This window comes from Arvicanthis niloticus, chromosome 7 (assembly GCF_011762505.2).
Source record: "Arvicanthis niloticus isolate mArvNil1 chromosome 7, mArvNil1.pat.X, whole genome shotgun sequence".
Classification (NCBI taxonomy): domain Eukaryota; kingdom Metazoa; phylum Chordata; class Mammalia; order Rodentia; family Muridae; genus Arvicanthis; species Arvicanthis niloticus.
Genome location: NC_047664.1, coordinates 9,853,470 through 9,870,543, shown reverse-complemented (window position 1 = coordinate 9,870,543; position 17,074 = coordinate 9,853,470). Strand labels below are relative to the sequence as shown.

The 17,074-nt window shown below is 41.4% G+C and overlaps 1 protein-coding gene across 1 annotated transcript in view; it reads left to right on the top strand.

Annotated features, from left to right (window-relative positions):
* Positions 1–13,653: 13,653 nt before the first annotated feature.
* Positions 13,654–17,074, top strand: part of Fam83b (family with sequence similarity 83 member B) — an 80,110-nt gene continuing 76,689 nt past the window's right edge. Inside the window, exon 1 of the mRNA XM_034508857.2 lies at positions 13,654–13,691. The gene's annotated coding sequence lies outside the window, so the exon portion shown is untranslated. The remainder of the gene's footprint in view (positions 13,692–17,074) is intronic.

Genomic DNA, 17,074 nt, shown 5'->3' with positions numbered 1-17,074 from the left:
ATAGTTGCTCAGTGTTATTAAATTCTATTATTAACTAATCACCCAACTGTGCTGGACACTCAAACATACTGTTTCAAACAGTGTTTGGGGGATCCACAATCTAATCTCCATATATTTCTCTTCCTTTTTATTCTGTAAGCCTCTAATAAGCATCGCTGTATTTTCAGATCCATCTTCTTATGAGACAAGGTTAGAAACATTCGTCTATCTGGGGAGTCCTCTTCCACTGGTATCCATTGCTTTCTGGAGCTGACTGTGTTCTTCTTTCTGCATACATACATCATTCTCTTTATCCAGTCATCAACTGTTGGGCAGTTAGGTTGACTCCACATCCCACTTACTGAAAATAGTGCTGCAATAAAAATGGGAATGTAGGCATCATTTTGTCTGGGTATTTATCAAGGTGTGGAATTGCTATACCACATTCAGTCGATCTATATTTTTTTTGTCTTTAAAATTAGTTTATTTTTGAAGTAAAATATTTCTTTAAAACAAAGGTATATTAATTTGTGGTATGAATAAAGAAAATGAAATGTGTAACGAGTTCCCATAATAAGCAAGTTTATTGTAGGCAGCTTCCTGAAATATAACTTCCACTTTGTAAGAATTTTTAAAGAGGGGATAAAAAAACATAGATATGAGGATAATGAGGAGAAAAAAAAAGTGACCAAGGGAGAAGCAGAGTGGGACAGAAACAGGAGGAATTTGTGTGGAGTCCCTGTGTATTTAGGGACGATTGGTTGATTTGTTGCCCTGGAGGCATCGTAGTTTGAGGAGGTACCTGCCCCATCCTTAGTGGTAGTCAGATTTGTCCTTTTGAATTTTGGAATACTGCAGCAGGCAAAACATCAAGCTACTCCTAAAGGAAGTGAAGTTGATCTGAGCTGCGGCTACAGGAGAAAGGTTAATTGATGCAAAGAAGGTTCAGTTCACTGGGCCAGCTCTGAATCTAAAAACTGTGTTCAGAGTGGCAAGAAGAAGGGTAAGTTAGATGGCTTGTGGCTTATTAGTCCCCATTTAGAGGCCACCTGAATTTCTTTTAGGCATTTGGAGATGCTCATCTCTTGGTAACTGCTTCTAGGCTGACAAAAAGACAGCAAGGGTAGTAGCCGTTAGAGAGCCTTACAGGGGATTCATCCAAGGGGCCACGATACAACTTATAGTTGACAAAGGAGGCAATAACTGTGCAACTTTGTGAGGGAGCATTAAGAGACAAAGTCATATGAAGAAAACTTTACATCAAGACTAACATGAGTCAACATATCATAAGGTTTAATATAAAATTACCACGAGGTTAAAGGCAATTGTACGACTGGCTGGGTCGTGTACTGGAGTTCTGTAAAGACATGAGGTCATTGTAACCATCTGCTTGTTTACATCAGACTCCTGATAATGATCAAGCACTTGGAATTCAGTTAAAGTCAGCAGCCAAGCTCTGAATCTGAACAGAAAGCATCTAAATATTTCTTGTTCTCATATATGATGAACTTTATATATTAGCTTTAAATATTAACAATACCAGGTATTATTTAATGAACAAAACTGGGGTAGCTCAAGTGAAACACAATATTATTTAGAAACAATTTATTAGGTTCTTTTTTTATTTTTAATTGGGACTGTCTTGGTAGATTTATTTTAACATTTTGAGACCATTTGGCAATAATTTTTACTGTAGAGGTCTTTGTCTTGCTTGATTATATTTATTTTACCTCATAGCTTCTGCTTATTTAGATTTTACTTTAGAGTAGATTCTATATATATTTGTGTGTGTGTGTGTGCATATGTATTATGTGCATGTGTATGTGTGTGTGTGTGTGCATGTGTATAGCAATTCACTGGTGTTCTTACAGTCTGCCATCTCAGACTCCTGAGTTGTGCTTTATCAACACAAGATATTGTTCCCTTTCTCTTTTCAGCTAGCTGGCTTCAGCATTTCAGGAGGCCTCTTTCTTACAGTATTATCCTGGAGACTGCTGGAATCGACCAAAGCATCATTATTTATTTATATGTGGTCCTCAAAATTACAAGTGAAGAAGGCATGTGATCTGCGCTCTAAGGTACTGTGAGGATACAACACATACACTTGTGACAATACTGTACAGAGTATCCAATATTCTCATGCTTGTAATGACAGCTGGACTCTGTTATCTGTGGTTTTATTTTACAAGACGCCAATTCATTTATCAAGTGTTTATTTAGGGTTACTATTGCTGTGATAACCAAAAGCAATGTGAAGAGGAAAGAAGTTTATTTCATGCATAGATCCACATACCTGTTCAATATCAAAAGAAGTGGGAGAAAAACGGAAGCAGGGCAGGATCCTGGAGGCAGGAGCTGATGCAGAGGCCATGGAGGAGTGCTGCTTATCGGTTTGCTCCTCATGGCTTGCTCAGCCTGCTTTCTTATAGAACCCAGGACAACCAGCTCAGGGATGGAGCCACCCACAATGGTCTGGGATCTCTCTCATCAATCACTAATTAAGAAAATGCCCTACAGCCTGATTATACAGACATTTTCTCAATTGGAGTTTCCTCCTTTCAGATGAATCTAGCTTGTTTCAAGTTGATGTAAACTCACCAGCACATCAGGAAATCTTATTACATCTAAAATTCAAAACTGAAACCAATCTCTCTCTCTCTCTCTCTCTCTCTCTCTCTCTCTCTCTCTCTCTCTCTCTCTCTCTCTCTCTCTCTCCTCTTTCTACCTCCCACCTTTGTAGAGTGTTTCCCATCATAAGTTCACTTCATTTTCTCATCCTTTATAGAACATTTACCCATGCAGTCAGAAAAGATAGAAGCACACACTCCATGTTACATCAAACATCTCAGACAGCTTCCAGTTGCAATATGACATGTTAATATACACTAATATACTAATAGATGGAATAAAATAATTCTGTGTACAACTTTTGAGATATGTAAGTTTTGAAAATATACTTTATTTCATCTTTCCTTATGTGTGAGTTTTGTCTATATGTATGCTTGTATTCCGTGCATGTATGTGGTTCTCAGGGAGGCCAGAAGGGTCAACATACCCCCTGGATCTGAAGTTATAGATGGTTGGTTCTGAACTACCATGAGAGTAGTGGGAGTCAATGAGCCTAGGTCCTCTAACAGGGCAGCTAGTGTTCTTAACCTCTTAGCCATCTCTCTAGCCCAATTATATCCTTTAAAAGTTCAATAGAAACAGGAATGATCGACTCTGAACTGAAGAGAACAATCAACTCTGTAGGGTGGTATAACCAGTTGGCACATGGGAACTTCATCTCTGATGATAATATAGTGGTCTGTAAACTAGTTAGTGGTTAGAGCACTGTTACATTATTTCTGATAAATTTAGTATGTCCAAGATACACCACAAGTTAAAAAACTATTCTTATAAATGTTGGAATTTCTATTTCAGCTATAATCTCTGCTTGGCATTATTGGAGGATTCAGGCATCCTATCTTGGCACCCCTCTTCTAGTAAAACATGGAAGGTTAGGTCATGCTCCATGCTGAACTCCATGGGTGGCAGTGAGATAAGAAAATACTGTGTTTCCCAGCTGCATTGCCTGCAGGAGAAATGGGGAAATGTTGGGACTCTTAAGAAAAGCCTATTTGCCAGACGAACTAATCAAGGGCCATTACATTCTATGTTTATTTTCTCCAGTGAAAGTTATTTTGCGTCTGCTTCTTTCTTAGTCTCATCTTGCATGGATTCTCACCATCTTATGTACTGCAGTGAGAAACTTAAGGATGGCAAGCACTAGATAGATAATGGTGGATAACAGAAAGGATGACTTCTTTATGAAATGGATTTTAGCCTTTTCCTTATTCGGTGCCATTCAAGATGCCTAACTTAAAGTGAGCAGAAGGGAGATTTTGCTGTGAGGGTGTGTGTGCTAGCATTTATGTGAAGTTATAAAAATATCACTTTACTGTTTTTGTGATGTGAGAGTTTAGATCTTTAGATGACCCAAAAGGCCACTACTATTCCCCCTCAAGGGCCACTGCTGCTCAGTTTCATACTGTCTTGAGACTCATGATTCAGTTGACTGGGATTTTCTCTTCATAAAACACTGATTGCAAAAATTCCCTAATTCCTATTTTTACCATGATAGCTCCTCCGTCTGTGATGACAAACTACTGCCAAATCCAATTCTAATTTTTCTGCTGATTGAACTTGGCCACAGGCTGCAGATGGGTAACAATGGGATGAGGAAGGAGCTTTTATTATCATGACCAACTGCACCCCTTCCTACTGTCAATCAAGAAACGGGATATTCTTCATAGAGTAATAAAGAAACTTCTACTTTGGGGAAATAGTCTTTTATTGCTCTGATGAAACACAATGATGAAAGGAACTTGGGGAGGAAGGGGCGTATTTAACTTACACTTCCATATCACATTTCATCACTGAAGGAAGTCAGGACAGAAACTCAAACAGGGCAGGAACCTGGAGGCAAGAAATAGTGCAGAGGCCATGGAAGAGTGCTTTTTACTGGCTCGCTTCCCTTGACTTGTTCAGTCTGATTATTTTCTATAGTCCCTAGGACTACCAGTTCAGGAGTGGTACTACACACACAGTAGGCTGGGCATCACCTATCAATCACTATTATTTTTTTTAATGCTCTACGGTCTTGCCTACAGCCTGATCTTATGGAGACATTTTCTCACTTCAGGTTCCCTCTTCTCACATGACAATAGCTTGTGTCAAATGGACATAAAATAGTCAATAATGGAAGAAATGTTAGATGGTTGTTTTGACACTGGAGTTTATCATCAGAGTTAGAAGGAGGGAGAAGGAGTTGGTTTGACAGAAGTGCAATATTAGGATTCTCAATTAGGGCACTGTGTTAGTCTCACAACATCTGCTGAATCTGCCTACTACAAATGATTTAACTCCTAGTTAATTCTCCTAAAGAGACCTCAGGTATTTTAAACTAGTTACAAAGGTTTTTTCTTATATACTTGTAATTCGTGTTCTGAGCAAGAAACTGAATTCCTGTAAAGCAACAAGCTCCCACAAATGCTGTTATGTGGTGCTTTTTCTCACTATAATTTTAACGTTGGTAATTAATCCATGTAGCAGGAGGTATTAGAAAAGCAGGCATTCCGGCTATTTCCCGGCCTGGCCGCATGTTCCCGTTCTAAGTTCCCGCACTTAAAGGTGGCACTGGCTGGCCCATGGGTCTCGGGACTCAGGAGATGTTGGCATGGCTGCTGTTTCTGCCAGTCAGCTCTATGGAGTCCATGGCTCTATGCATGGGCCCTGGGCCTACTCCACCACCCTCATAATGCTCAGCTCAACCCCAGACAATAACTGCCATCTTTGTGGTACCCGATAGAAATAAGACTCTTAATTCTTAAAGACTGTCCAATAGATTTATATATTAGCAAATATTCAATATACAAGATGCCCACACAATTAGAATTGTTAACCCAATTAACTAACCTAGATATGAATAACTACCTGAGACTGCCGCCATCTTTCCTCTCCTCCTCTCCCTCTCTCCTCCAAACTTTTCCTCTCCACCTCCCTTTCTACTGCCCAATCACTGGCTCTAGCCATTATTTTACAAATTAAGGTGAGCAGAAGGTTCAGGAGAAGTCACCTATGTACTGACTCACTCCTTGTCTACAGCCCCTCCCTGGAAAGCAGAATTAGCATCAAAATACAAGACCAGGGCTATTCACAACAAATCCACCCAAGCCTCAAAACCCAACTGCAGGTTCATCAAAGACTTGTTTGTTTTGTGGTAGGGAAGTATCATTTTCTCTCTCTGGGGTGGGTAAGTCTGGACTTGGTCCTCACCTGATGTAGCTAGTCTCTCACTGATTGAGGTTTTCTTACAATCTTTCAATCCATCATCTGATGCCAAAATATGTTATAAGTTAAGGTTTTGGTTGAATCTGAGGTGTCCCCTTCTTGAATGACATCTTCTGAATAGATGTGAACAAACATGTATTTATCCCAAATAAGACAACATTGGCAGATAAGAAATAAATTCACCTGAGTCCACATTGTTGATCCAGTCAGTTTATTGAAGCAGGAGCACCTCTGAAGTTCTCTGCCCATCTTGTAGGCAACTCCATCAAAATGGCTCCTCTTCTGCCAGGCGTGGTGGCACATGCCTTTAACCTCAACACTCACAAGGCGGAGACAGGTAGATCTTTGTGAAGTAAAGGGAAACACGATCTAAATGGTGGGATACATCCAGGTCATCCAAGCCTAGATAATTGGACTCTGTCTAGAAAGGGGGAGGTCACTTCCCTTTCTCTGCAGCTGAAATTTATGAGTACTACCTTAATCTCAAAGTTTCCATTATCTTTCCATTAGACACAGGATCCACCTGTCTTTCTTTGTCTACAGATTCCAAGAAAGAATCTGATTGACTTATGTCCAAGCAGATGCCTTCCTTCAGTTCACAGGTGGTGCTTTGTAGAAAACACACTAACCATAGAGATTTGCTTTACACCCTTCAACTACTTCTTTCATAAGTGAATGACTGCATGCCATTACCAGGCTAGTCCCACAGAGCACACAACATATATTAGGATCTAAGATGCTTTGCCTTCCATAAAGGAAAATTCTCAGACAATTCCAATTCTCGACTGTACTTTTTCCTTTTTCCAGTCTTTGCTCTAATACAGGCATATAATCTGCTTTTGTGGTTCCCAACTCCCAGATTTAATGTGTCATTTTGGCTTTAAGCAAATATTTTATAACCTGCATTTATAAAACAATGAGATTTATTAATACAATATTTAACCTATGTCTACAATTTTGAAAAGTACTATATCTTACCTATATATACAGGGTGCCTGTTATTATGTTAGCTTGTTGGCTGTCACAAGTTTGACATATTGCTGCAGATTGTTAAAATGCCCTTGAAGTTGACTATTCATATTTACCCACAACAATGATAAAGAGCTAATGACTTCCTGAAAGTTACATTTAATATTTTAAAGCATATTTAAAGGGGGGACTTTCCAGGTCATTTTAACAAAAGACAAACAATTAAAAGATTCAATGCTTTATATTAAATATTTTTCTATTTTCACTCTAATTCTTGTCACTCCATCTAATTGCTTTATAATGAATTACATCAATAAATAGTGCCAAGATTCTAAAAGTGGTTTATCTGTATTATGAAAAATGTAAGCAACATAATGTATTTGTGTGTTTGATCTATCCCAGAGAGAGAGAAGAACACATTCACAGGGACTAATGATTTTAGCTATTAAAAATAAATTACCATGAATTCTGCAGGTTTAATTAAGTCATTTTATCCTTTACCTTTTCCCTAAAATAATTTGTTAATACTACTCAATCTTTTACAGATGTTTTCAGATTAAAAAGTAATTTCCCAGTGCTAGATTATAAATATAAATATTGGATGCAACTAAAACTAAAAAGTGTTTATCATTTTTTTTTTCTAAAGAACCTTAGTGATTGGAGAAAATAAGAAAAGGAAGACATCCATTGTCTATGTCTATGTCTTAATGTCTATGTCTTATTGTCTACTGCTTAATCCAACCTAATTGCATTTGATTCCATACCTCTTTTCAGAAATATTTTATACCATATTTTTGAATTTTAAATGGTATTGTTGCTCAGTGTTTACACAAATATGAACATACACAAATCAAAGAATCAGACGAGGATTAAATTCTTAGAGGTGTCATCTCAGGTTTTCCTACTCTGCTTTGATGATTTTTCATCCTTACCCTAACCAAGCAAAATGCCTTGCCTATAGAAAATTCTCAATAAATTTGCTGAATCAATATCATGTAAAGCCTTACGTAACAATTTAAATGTAAGAGATACATGAAGTGATTGTGACACTCATTTAAATAATCTTCCCAGAAGTCTCCCAGTGAAGTGTAGTAACACTGCTCAGCTTGTGTGCTGATTCACCCAGCAGTGGATTTTGCCAACGCTGGTAGGAAATTTGCTTGCTAATCTCTCCCAAAGTACTTGTGATTTTGAAAGAAACAACATGTCTGTTTCTCCATTGTTAACACAACTTCTTTCTATACTAATGGTTTTATCTGCCTGCCTACAAGGCATTGTCAGCACTTGTGTGCAAACAGTGGCTGAGCCCTGGTGACAAACTGAAATAGCAATTTATTACATATAAAAAGACTTTTTAAGGGGTTCATGTTTGTTGAAAAAAAATAATTAAAGCAGAAAGAGTTAATTAGAATACAATTTCCTTCTTTCTCAATAAGCTTTGGCTTACTTCTTCCATGGCTTCTCTCTGTTTTATTTGTCTGCTGCTCTCTGGATTCTGATATTTTATCTGTAATTTTCTCACTTAAAGAATAAGTACTTTAGAGACAGAAAAATCTTAAACCCTGTTCTTCATCCCCCTTGTGTACTTAGCTCAATATAAGAAATCCATGAAGACGTGTTGAATATTGATAGTCTCACTGATTTGTTATTAGATTTCAGACTGATATTTATAGAGTAGGTAAAGCTATTTGTTAGACTTGCCTTTATTAGAAGTCTTCATTCGGAAGCTCTTTCGTAGGGATTTCAGACATCTCAGTCATCCTTCGACTTTCTGAGCATAACTTGCAAAAGTCTAATTTTAGTTGTCTTCTTATAATAACTGATTAGAAAAGAAACCAGAAGGAATTAATTATGTACAATGTTTACATGCAAACATTCAAGGTGGGGCCCTGTTCAATACCTGCAATTCCTTCTACCTCTGATACTTCCTTCCCAGAATATTTTTCTGAGTACTTACAGACTACAGAGGGTCCTGGTACATTGAAAACAGTTTGTCACATGACCATTCTTTCTACTAATCCTCCCCTTCCCATTCATGGGTTCTTTGTCTCCACTGTGCACTTTTGGCAGTGTGAACAGCCATGGCTTCTTTTCCCCCTGCTTTTGCTCTAGCTCTGTATCAGACTCAGACTCAGTCTCAGTGGCCTCCAGCCTCACTGGACATTCATTTTTCCATTTTTCTTTTTACTGCTTCCATGTTTCAGATGCTTCCCTCACTACAGATGGATATAAAGTCTGTTCCCCCCACTCCCTTTTGAGAAATTTTGCTGAAGGGTTTTAAATGTTAGAATATTCAGATCACTATCAGTAGACACTAGTCCATATTTTTCAGCTTGCAATTTGGATCCCTCACAACAGGACTCCAGTGTAACAGAAGTAGTGGTTTATTATGTACTTACCACATATCTAAGGCCGGAAGGTTTTACATATATTATTTTTAATTTGTAATTCTCATTGCAATCTTAGAGAATAGGTAATATTGAGTGTGAGCAAACCATATTTCTGAATTTGTCCGTTGTATGGCCAAATTTGGTAATGGATTGATATAGTTCAGAATTTGTTTTTGTTTTCCTGTTTTGCCCTTAATTTTGTCTTTTCAGGACCTGGCCATGTGCCAGCTGCGTTCTCCATAGAGGTTTGTTCTTCAGGAACCACTCAACCTCAAAAGGTTATGTGAAGGTGTTTCAGTATTCCTTCTCTCTGTTGTTGATTTGAATAAAGAGGACCCCAGAGACTCATGTATTTGAATGCTTGGATCCCTATTGATAAAACTATTTGGGAAGAATCAGAAGTGTGGCCTTGTTAGAAGAGGTATGTCACTTTGAGGTTCTCCCAGGACAGAACCAGTCCCTTCTCTCCTCTCCTCTGCTCACTTCTCTGCTCTGCTCTGCCCTGTTCTCCTCCCTTCCCCGCCCCTCCCCTCTCCTCTCCTGTCTGAAGATCAGACGTAAGCTCTCAGCAACTGCTGCAGTGCAGTGGCATGCTTGCCTGCTGCTGCCATGCTCCCTGCCATGACAGTTATGAACTTTAACCCTCTGGAACTGTAAGCCCATAGTTAAATGCTGTCTTTTAGAAGTTATATTGCTCATGATGTTATGTAACGGCTATAGAAAAGAAACAAAAACACCTACCTTGTAAGTTCTGCAGTCTCTGAGGCCAATTTCATACATCTCCTATCCAATTAAAGATGGAAAACACTTGAAATGGAGCCACTAATGAAGACCCTCTACTTGCATTTCCTTGTTTTTTAATTTTCTATTGATAATTGACACTCTAGATTTTCTTCTGTGTTTGTGATTCCCTAGGCCTATGCATGCATGCTTATTGAATAAAACTAGACTCCCCACTGGATCTGTATATTCTTTTTTGGAAAACAGGCTGTTAGGTTTCTATTGCTATGATAAACACCATGATGAAATGCAAGTTGGATAGGAAAGGGTTTATTGGCTTATAGGTTACAGTCCATTGTCAGGGGAAGCTAAGGCAGGAACTCAGAGCAGGAACCAAAGCAGAGAGCACAGAGGAAGGCTGTTTTCTGGCTTCCTCTTCATGGCTTGGTCTACTATATTTCTCATATAACCCAAGACCCCCTGCCCAGAGGTAACGTTACCCACAGGGGCTGGGCTCCTCTTCTCCATCAATCATTAATCGAGAGAATATTCAAAGATTTTCCTGCAGACAACCTAATGAAGGCCTTTCCTCAATCAAGTATTGTTTACCCACGTGACACTTATGTTAAGTTGACAAAAAAATCAATCAAACAACAACAAAACAAGACATAGATCACATACACCTCTGGTAATGTAGTCTCAATGTGCTTCCTCCGTAGACATGTGACCTCCTCCCTAATAAACACGTGTAAAAGAAAGGTTGCATCTTTAAGGAGCACCTTGGAGCTGACACAAGCTTGTAAAGCCAATTATTCTTATTGTAGAGCAGAGACACTAAAATCAGCATTTCAAGGTCAGCCTTGGCTACCTAGGGAGTTCTAAAAGGCTAGCTTGGGCTATATGAAACCCTGTCTCTAAACAAACCAGAATTGGAAATGAAGGAGAGAGCGAGACAACTGACATCTTGGGAGACCTTGAGGTCAATATCAACATGAGAGTTGTATTTGAAGGCAGGGGACTCACACTTGTCAGTGTGTACATAATTTGAGTAGAAGGCTGGTGCTGTGTCAATAAACCAGACTGCAATATATATAGATATATAACATATAATGCTTAACATATATTATGCATGATATATAATATATTGTATAAATATAATATGAATAAATGAAATTTAAACATATGGAAGAAATTATCAGGAACAGAAAAAAAACTTCAATGTGTAAAGCAAGATAATTCTCTACATTCTTTGGAAACAAGGAGACTAGAGGTCAGTGGTTAGGATCTCTAACCCCTGATCTGTGCTCATCTTTTTAGAGTGTGTAAGTTCCCTCCTCCTGTCCAGTCCAGTTCATCAGTCCTGACCTAACTCAAATTCTAATAGGTTAGTACTTTCCATAAAAGTGGTTTAAAGGTTGATTCCATTTTTGATAATATAAGTGCCATGCTAGAAGATGAAACAGCATTTGTCTTGCCCATAGACTTCATGTTCCTGTACTAAGCCACATTGAAAAAAATATTTGTACTTTATGTGTATGAGTATTTTGTCTGTATGTACACATGTATGTGCATCATATTCATTCTTATTGCCTGAAGAAGCCAGATGAGGGCACTGGATCCCCTCAGACTGGAGTTGCAGACGGTTGTGAGCTGCCTGTGGGTGCTAGGAATCAAACCCAGGTCTTCTGGAAGAGTAGCCAGCACTCTCCAGACTCATAGGCTGCAATTTTAACACTGTCTCAGATGGCTGGATCTTGATGGTTTCCTGATTATACAGGTTACTCTTAACATGCATGGCATTGATTGAAAGGGACAGAAATGAAATGTGACTGCTGTGCTTCTGTTAAAATCGAATTGTAACTCTTCTGTAAGACTCCTGAGTGCCACTAGCTGCTGGGTGGAGCCTGTCAGAGGACAGTTATGCTAGGTTCCTAGCTGCAAGCATAATTATTGATAGTGTCAGAGATGGGTGCTTACCCATGGAATGAGTCTCAATGTGGGGCAGTCAGTGGCTGGCCATTTCCTCAGTCTCTGTTCTATCTTTGTCCCTGCACATCTTGCAGGGAGGACACATTTTGGGTCCAAGGCTTGTGCATGGGTTACCATCCTTATTTTTCCACTGGGAGTCCCACCTGGCTACATGAAGTGGCCATTTCAGGACCCATACTCTGCTAGGAATCTCAGCTAGAGTTACCTCCTTAGACTTTCTAGGGCCTCTCCCCAATCCATGGCTCTCTAACATGTCCTAGAGATTGTCCCTGTCCCCCAGCTGATTTTGTTTCTCTCTCTCCTGCTCTTCCTACATAACCCTCTCCAACTCCCACCCCACTCCTCTCCCCATCCCCTTTCCTTCTTCCTCAGACTTCTGATATCTTGTTTCCTCTTCTGAGAAAGATCCAGCCATCCTCCCCTGGGCTCTCCTTGCTCTCTGTCTTCTTTGGGTCTGTGGACTGCAGCATGGTTATCTGTACTTTTTGCTTAATATCCACTTATAAGTGAGCACATACCATGCATGTCCTTTTCAGTCTGGATTACTTCACTCGGAGATATTTTCTAGTTCCATCCATTTGCTTGCGACATTCATGATGTCCTTGTTTTTAATGGCTGAGCAGTATTCCATTGTGTAGATATAGCACATTTAAAAGATTGAGAGACCCGAAGAGGACAGGGACTCCACAGGAAGACCAACAGAGTCATCTAACCTGGACCCTTGGAATTTCCCAGAGAACGAATGACCAACCAGAGAGAGCATGGCTGGACCTAGGCCCTCTGCACACATGCAGCAGATGACCAGCTTGCTCTTCCTGCGGGTCCCCCAAACAATGAGAGCAGGGGCTGTCCCCAGTCTGTTGTCTGATGCCTATGGATCCCACACCCTTAAATGGACAGCTTTTTCTGGTCTCAGTAGGAGAGGATGTGCTAGTCCTACAGCAACTTAACGTGCCTGGTGGGTAGGGTAGGGGTAGGATGAGGGTGTGTGTGTGTGTGATGACACCCAGAAGTTGGCTTTCCCTTTTAAGGGGGATGGGGGGAGGACTTACTTGAGGGGGAACACTGGGAGGACAGGAAGGGCTGATATTGGGTTGTAAACTGAATAAATATATTTAATTAAACAAATCAAATTTCAGTCTCTGCTTCTTCCATTGTCCCCAGGAGTGAGCTGCTTGATGCCAATCCTTGTTTTAAACTCTGTCCTTTCCTTCCAAGTAATCAAGACAGTCGAAAATCCATGCCCAAGCTGGTTTGTTTGTTTGTTTGTTTGTTTTTAAATTCTTCTTTCTTTCAACTACCTTTCAACCCCTGTCTTTTCCAAACCGATCAGGGGGTCTGCCCTGCGGGCTGTGAGCTGCGGGCTGCGGGTCGGGAGGGGCCGGAGCCCTGCTCCAAAGCCTGGGCCTCCAGAGTGCATCCTGGAGCCCCAGAGCCGGGCGGAAAGCACCCCTGTCCAGCTCAAAGGTCCACTTTCTTCCCAGGTGTGCTTGGCTTTTTCCGGGTCCCTGCTCGCAGCGCGCAGGTGTTGAGACTTGCTCCAGCGTCCCAGCCCGGCGGGCGAGGAGGAAAAGAAAGAGTGCTGTGTGCAGGGCTGGGATTTTGAGTTCAGACAGGGCGCTGGGTTGTGTGCGCTGCTCTGGGCTGAGAATCCGGACCTGTTGCAACTCGCCGCCCCCTGGTGACATGCTCGGCACTGCCCGGGAGGTGCGGCCAGCTCCCGCCCGCCCGCGCAGGTGCGCTTCCCTCCTCCCGGCTTCCTGGGCGCCACCTTCGTAGCGACTGCGGCGGCGGCGGCAGCAGTGGCGGCGGGTGAGTGGAGCTAGGGGACCGGACGCGGCCTGCAGAGCGCGGAGCTGCGCTCCAGGGCTCTTCTTTGAACTTGGGGAGAGGGAGCTACAAAGTTTTGAAAGTGACGTTTCTGACTTTGGAGGTGCGGTCTAGAGGACAGGCACCGCCCCCCGGGATCGCTTGATGAATTTCCTGCTAGAAGGACCCTCAGCGAGGACTGGGAGGAAGAGGGTCTTGGGAGGGCAAGGGAAGAGGGTGAAAATAGAAGGATCAGGGTTACCAGGAAGCCCAGAGCTAGGCTGCAGAGAGCTCAAAGGCCAAGCAGAAGTTGAAGAGGAATAGTTTTCTATGATCCACTTTCTCTCTGCTGGATGATTACAGTTGGGGTGCTTTGGGTTTGTGACCTTATTGAGCTCTCCAGATGATCCCTTGGTTGTGACCCTGTAGGTTGTGACCTTAAGCACAGAGTGTGACTGCAAGAGCTGGTTTCTGGAAGGGGTCTTGGAGACTTCAAGCCTGTTCTGTCTGATGGGTTTCCTGTGAGTGAGGGAGCGGAGAGCTTGTGTTAGCTGCTGGAATCATGAGTGTGTAAAAAGACAATAGTGCTTTTTAGGGCAGACAAGAGGTTATGGGAATGCCGGTGGCCGTTGGCTATGGTCTGTGTGATAAGGCAACAGATTACAAGGTCTCTCTTTTCTAGAGGCGGAGACTAAATAAATACCTATCAAGAGACAAGAAGACATGCTGGTTGCAAGCAGTTGAAGCGAGATTATCTTTTCCCACAGTCCATTTTCAGACTCAACCTACTAAAAGCATTCCAGGTTACTGGCAGGCCCCTCCCTTCTTTCCCTTTCTCATCCCAACAAGCCCAAGGGCCCAAGGACATTTGACTGGTGCTGAATCAGCGCTGACAAGCCGGATGGAAAGAAGGCAGATGATGAAGGAGCTTAGGAGAGAAAGCAGCTTGGAGTTCTCCAAAGTAAAGAACCGAGGGTGGTTGCAAAGTGGGGCAGAGATCTGTTAGTCTTCTCCTACGTGCTGTCACTCTTAGTTCCAAGCAGGGTAGCTAGCTGTCCTCCACCATCAGATTGCTACCCCCCCCTCCCCGCCCCCCTTTGCTTTTGGGGCTGGGACTTTAGGGGTGTATGCTTCTATGGGAGTTTGGTGCACTCTGCAGAGCCTGCCTGAGGGGATGGGTGGATCTCCTTTTTAAGCCTGGCAGGTGGAGACTGCAGCTGCTCAGAATTTACTGTGGGAAGTAGCTCAGTTGACTAGTTGGTGAAAGGGATTGCATAGCTGCGGAGACAAACCACACCCCTGGTGCTGACTCAGTGATGTCTCTGAGATTACGCTTTTGAGTTTACTTCGTAACTGACAAAATTCTTGGGGTGGAATAAATAACATACGCACATATGTATAATGATTAATTGTTAATTGTAATTATCTTAGAATATAATTAATTATAATAATTAATTATTAACTAATTATCTGTTGGTCTCTTCCTGCAGTTGTCACATGCCTTACAGTATATAGTCACGCTTGTTCACTGAGAATATTTTTTAAAAGATAATATTTATATTAGTGTGTGTGTGTGTGTGTGTGTGGTGTATGGAGGAAAGAGGGCAGCAGCTCTGGGGAGGTAGTTCCCCTCCCACCGTGGGATCCTGAATTAACCTAGGTAGTCAGACTTGTACCACAGGGCTTTTGCTGGCAAAGACATCTCAAGGCCCTTATTAGTATTTTCCTAAGTTGACTCTCTCACTCTGCAGCCCTCCCTTCCATACACCTCATTCAAGTAGACTAAGTCATAACAAGTTTATGACACGTAACCTTGTTCAACATTGACCTCCAGAATACTGTGGTGAACCTGTGGTCACATTAAAGCAGAGGTCTCCGATGATCATAATCCTGGGTAGGATGCCCTTCAGAAAGGGCCCACTTAGTTCTATTTGACTAATTATTTGCAAAGTGACACGTTTTCCTTGTCTAGCTGGTCAGGTGAGTGTGCTTGTTTACCCCTTTTGTAGCTTGAATTTGTTAGTGTCTACAAATCATCTCTCTTAGATATAATGTCACTATTAGTTGGGAAGTGCACTCTTGTTCATGTAAGTGAGCTTTGTTGGTGAAGATATCATTTGCAGATCAGAATATATCCTCCTCATATCAAACAGTTCTGAACAGAAAACAAGGCTTAAAAATCCCAGGAATTAAAGTTTTGAACAAATATCACTAAAGTCACATTAAAGTCAAAGCCAACTTTTTGAGAGAGAGAGAGACTATGTATAGGAGCTTCAGAGGGAACACCCTTCTTTATGAGAAGATGGTCTCTGCATGAGGTGTCCCATCCCCCACAAGTGGGGCACAGTTTGTAGGAAAGAGGGTACTGCCAGTCTTGGTCAGGCTGATTGCTGTGGTCACCTGAGACAGGGGCCGGGAAAACAGAGGGAGACTCCAGTGGTAGGAGTGTATGCAGAGGCAGAGGGACATGTTGGGAAGGGTTGCATAAAGGAATCAGGAAGGCTAACCTATAGAGGGAGACAAAATGGGGTTTGGGGAAGGAAAGAATTTTTCAGTGGCTGTGATTCTGTGGAATGTGAATGGGGTGAAATGATCTGCGTGTTAGTGTGGTGTGTGTGTGTGTGTGTGTGTGTGTGTGTGTGTGTGTGTGTGTATGAGATGTGTGTGTGGTGTATGTGAGTGTGTGGTGTGGTGTGTGTGTGTGTGTGTGTGAGATGTGTGTGTGTGTGGTATGTGTATGGTGTGTGTGTGTGTGTGTGTGTGTGTGTGTGTGTTTGGTATGTGTGTTGCATTCTACCTTGAGTGTTGTATGTTTAAGTGGAGGATAGAGGTAAATCTTAGGTATCTTGTCTCTTGATTTCCAACTTATTTTTTTCAGACAAGGTTTCTCACTTAACCTGAAGTTCACAAATTGTGCTAGACTGTTTGACTAGTAAGTTCCAAGGATCTAATGCCCCAGCCAGGGGATTTCAGGAACACCACCACACCTGCTTTTACTTTGCAGCTGAGAATCCCAACCTGGGTCCTCAGGCTTGGTTTGTGCCAGGTACTTTGCCCTAATCACTGAACGATCTTCATATTACCAGGTGGAAAGACACTAACAGAAGAGATATTCACTGGACATGTCTATATTGGGGAATTCTTTAATTGCATGATCATGGATGATTTGAAGAAAGTTTTCCTCTGGGGACATTTAATTATTGTGTGATTTTTATTTTGTATTATTGTCTTGTTGCCCTTAGGAGTAAGATATCCCCCCGGGGCACATGATATTTATCATTGGAGCTGTATAGCCTATAATTTTTAGACTGCTCATCCCTGGTGAAAGTGAAGTTGAAATTAATGATTAGCTTCTTTGAATACTGGCATAGTGTCAAGTATAGTCT